At 42.8% G+C, this 4417-nt stretch overlaps 1 protein-coding gene across 1 annotated transcript in view; it reads right to left on the reverse strand.

The window, feature by feature from the left end:
- The window catches only part of USP9X (ubiquitin specific peptidase 9, X-linked), a 129294-nt gene extending 124918 nt beyond the window's left edge, over positions 1-4376 (reverse strand). The window contains exon 1 of the mRNA XM_008585153.1: positions 4314-4376. The gene's annotated coding sequence lies outside the window, so the exon portion shown is untranslated. The remainder of the gene's footprint in view (positions 1-4313) is intronic.
- Between the last annotated feature and the right edge of the window lie 41 nt (positions 4377-4417).

The following is a 4417-nucleotide window of genomic DNA, read 5'->3' on the forward strand; positions in this document are numbered from 1 at the left end:
AAAAAAAAAAAAAAAAAAAAAAAAAGAACTTATCACAACGGGCTGAGGGGATTAGGAGACAAAAGCACCAAATAAATGTCTGTTATTGCTACATCGTTCATTCCATAAAATAATTATCAATCACTGCTACAAAAATGCAAAATGAAACCCTTAGTTCTGAAAAGTTTTTGTAAAAATTAAACTGATTTTAAACTAAGCTAAATAAAACTCAGGATTCTCAAATTGAGATAATTAATGGAGTTTCACATGATACCAAATGTCCATTCACGGGATGGTTTTAACAAATTATTGGGAGACAAATGCCTGGTTTTTACATCTTTTAGGAATGTTAAATTGCTTAACATTATTTTAGTCATCAACAAACCCACCAACTAAACTATCACACTGAACATGTTAGGAGACATATAGAAAGGGAAGAACGTATTTGCTACAAGCTTTAACATCTCCCTTGGTCAACCGAGATATTTCTCAAACTGCAGACTACTTTGATAGACTAAAAACAAAACTAAATCTAAAGCTACTCTGGTACAGGAATCAAACTAAAAGTTTAAATGTTTTTTAAAAACAGTAATCACTGTCATTTCACTAACATGGCACAGTAGTCGAAGCACCACTGATTGAGCCTGACAGACCTCAGTCACTCATCTGTAAGATGGAAATACTACTATCTACATAACGTAATAAGCAAAAACATGCTTAACAGTGCTGACATATAATTAATGCTCAATAAATAATAATGATGCTGACAATTGAAAACAGTTGGGAAAAATTCATTTTCTTATTTATTCACTTGAAACTTCTACAATAACATGCTAAAAGCAACAACCCCCAGCGGTTTTCAACTCTGACTGCATGTGAGAATCATCCACAGTGCTTTTTATACCTTTGCCCAGGCCCCATATCAGACCAATCAGTCTCTGGGGGGTGGGACCCAGGGATCAGTATTTTTTTAAAAGTTCCCCAAGTGATTCTAATGTGCAGTCAGAGTTGAGGCCCAATGCATTAACTCTTTCCCAAATACTAACATTAGACTCTTGTTAAAATAATACAAGGACTTAGCAGCAAATACGATGGCTTTCAATGATACAGCTCCTCAAAGAACCAAATGGAGAACTAAAATCCTGTTTCTCAATTTCTGGAAAAAAGAAAAACATTTCAAGATTCAGAAAACATATCAGCAAGAGGAGAAAAATAATGCAGACCACCATAAAAATATTAACTTCTTTTAGAATAAAAATCAACTAGCTCAATGACCACAGGATAAGATTTCCCCAGTTTATTGCTCAAAAGATTTAAGAGGACCAATCCTTTAATACACAGCTCTATGTATTTCAAATAACTTTCTTTAACCTATTTTAAGCAAAGATTAGTTTCAATATTAAAATTCTGAAAATGAAATATTAAAAACCTTAAAAATTGACCTTATGAAATAAAAAATAACCTAAAAGAACGCTTGTATGTGTCTAATCAAGAACTGGCAAATTCATGACAAACATCCATTTTCAAAACTTAAAAGCAGCATTACTAATACCATGTCAAAGAAAAATTATCTGAGGTGATATCCACAAAATCTCTCATCTTCTTGAGGTATCAGAAAATGTATTTCAAAATCCTGGAAGAAAAAAGATCCAAAGTAAATCCTACTTGAGCATTCCACTGATAAAACAGAACTATGGAACACCAACAAGAGAACCTAATAATTTGGTGAAAGGTAAAATCTGCCCTTCAAAGGTGCTTTCTGAGGAACTTAGACTCGCACATGTACTGTTCTTGCTGTTATTTAATCCCCCCAGAAATTTCCTGATACTACCAAGTTCAGCAAACAAAAGGAAGAAAAAGTGTGAGAAAATTAAGACAGTCCATGAAAAAAAAAAGCCCGTGGACAAAATACAAGAAAAAGAGTAAAGAGAAAAAATTAGTGTAACCCAGAGTCTTATTTTTAAACCGGAGAAAGCAAAACATACTAAAATACCAGTAACATTTTGAGTTCACCCCTGGAACACCAATTCCAAAGCTTCAGGCTTTCACTCTACCCAAACACTGGAACAATAAAGTTTAACAGGTTAAAGTTCCAAATATGAAAAAGCACATGAGTTTTAAAACTGAGAAAAGAAATGCTGACATCTTTGTACATATAACACACAAATCTTTAAGAATTTGGAAGGCGTTTGCTGAAACCAAAATGGCAGCCCAGTGAATAGGTAGACCAATAAGATCTAAAGGAGAGTTTGTAGTCTCTATTTTTAAGTTCAAATGTACGGGTTAAGAAAGCCAGGCTAGTCATGGTTAACGAGCCTTTACCATAAGGGTAGATGTGAACCCCAAGAGACAGTTAAGTACCTACTGAAAAGTTTCCTAATCGATACACCCTAAATTATTCTTCCTCATGTACTGCTACAGACGATTGAATCCTTACGCTAATTGTCTGGCTAAAGCAATTCATTACTAAAGTCAAAATGTTTCATTATTTTAGTTACACTAAGATTGTCAGGGCTAGGGCCCACAGACTCTTCAAACCCGTTGTACAGATTGGGTCACAGACCCTTCACACGCAGGTCCACGAGCTAGGTAACTGGGAAAGATCCCGAGAGCCACTGGCAGATGACAGGAGCTCAGTCCTCAGCTTCCTCAGCAGCAGCAGCAGCAGCTTACAGGTGCAGCAGCGGCGGCGGCCTCTCTGAGGGTCCTGGGGGTCCTGGCAGCAACAGACCCCAGCAGCAATAGCGGCCTCCCCGGGGCGCCCCCCGCCCCGGGGGTGTGAGGGCGAGGACCCTCGGAGAGGCCGCCGCCGTCGCTGCCGAGGAAGCTAAGGACAGGACTGAGCTAGTGTCGTCTGCCAATGACTCCAAGGGTCTTTCCCAATTACCTAGCGTGGACCTGTGTGAAGGATCTGGTGACCCAGCCAGGCATGTGAGGGGTCTGTGACCCAGTCTGTACAACGGGTTTGAAGAGTCTGTGGGCCGTAACCCCTAGCCCTGACAATACAAATGGAAACTTGGTATAACTAAAATAATGAAACATTTTGACTTTAGTTATGAATTGCCTAGCCATACAATTGGGGTAGTCACTTAGCAATACAATTGGCTACCTCGGCAGGATTCTGACAATGGCCCTAAACCGACACCTCAAAAGTGAAAGTATACAAACGTTAGGTAGATTTAGGGGACTTAAGGGTTTCTAGGTTAAAAGAACTCTACAAACATTTCTCTTTCCCCAAAATAAATCATGAATATTTAACCTAACACCTACAACTCGCTTAAGTTCTAAGACAATCTGAAGCAATTATACACACCTGGTAAACCGCACTGTGGAAAATTCAATTAACGTTATAACTATGGAACTTTCAAAAAAAAAAAAATAGCATGTTTAATTTAAGCAGGTTCTAATGGAAATCTTGTTTCCAGTCGCTACCGACTTCGATACAAACAATAAAAAACATCTATACACCTGCTCCGTAACTCTTTAACTTAATGTTTCACAATGAATGAAAAATAAGCCATTTACCAAACCTGAAGCCTCACATGACAAGAATATGAAGATCTTATCACTAACAAACTCGCACACACATAACTTTTTTTGCAGAAACAGTTAAAAATAGAAAGGTGGTAGGTCCAACCTACCTTGGAAGCGATTTCTACATCAAAACATCTTTCGCAGCTTTGGCCCTAAGCAAATTAAGGGGGACGAAGGAAGTGTAGGAGGCCGATAACCCGGCTCAGACTGCCAGACCACAGGGCCGAGGAGAAACTGCGGGTTATCGCGGGAGGATGGGGGGAGGCGGACAAGTCTTCAGGCCTGATAGCCAGGCGAAGCAGAGGCCTAGCTCTAATGCTCCAAATCACTCCACCTCAGTAATGGCGTTTGGTGTCAAGTGGAACGAGACTGAAGAGCAGAGCGGCCGCGAGTTCGCGGCGCGTCGGCCCGCAAGACCCGGGGCCGGGGGACGGCTAGCCCCAGTCTCTGGGTGCGGATGAGGGAGCTGCACGCCGCGCCCGCAGACTCCATCCTCCTACACAGCCCCAGACAGGACGGGAAGGGGGAGGAGGAGGAGGGACGGATCCGTCAGCCATTTTCCCTTACAGTTCAAAACACACAGACATGCTCTCGGGACACCGGCTCGGCACAGAACAGAGCCCCGCGCGCCCGCCCATCCCGGGGCGGAGGAGGGGGAGCGGGGAAGCCCCCCGCCCGGCCGGCCGCCACCGAGGGAGGAACCTCGCACACACGCACACCCCCCTCGCCCTCCTCCCCTCGCCCAGACACAGCTGTTAGCCCCGGAAAGGCGCGTCGCCCCGGCGCGGCAGGCTACTCACCGCACGATACAGGCGTCTTCTCAGAACCAGGACACGCGGAGGCGGCAGGAGGCGGCGAGGCTCGGTCCCGGGACAAGGCCTACCCTGGGTGCATCCCAGGCCCG

This window comes from Galeopterus variegatus, unplaced genomic scaffold (genome assembly GCF_000696425.1).
Source record: "Galeopterus variegatus unplaced genomic scaffold, G_variegatus-3.0.2 Scaffold105, whole genome shotgun sequence".
Classification (NCBI taxonomy): Eukaryota; Metazoa; Chordata; class Mammalia; order Dermoptera; family Cynocephalidae; genus Galeopterus; species Galeopterus variegatus.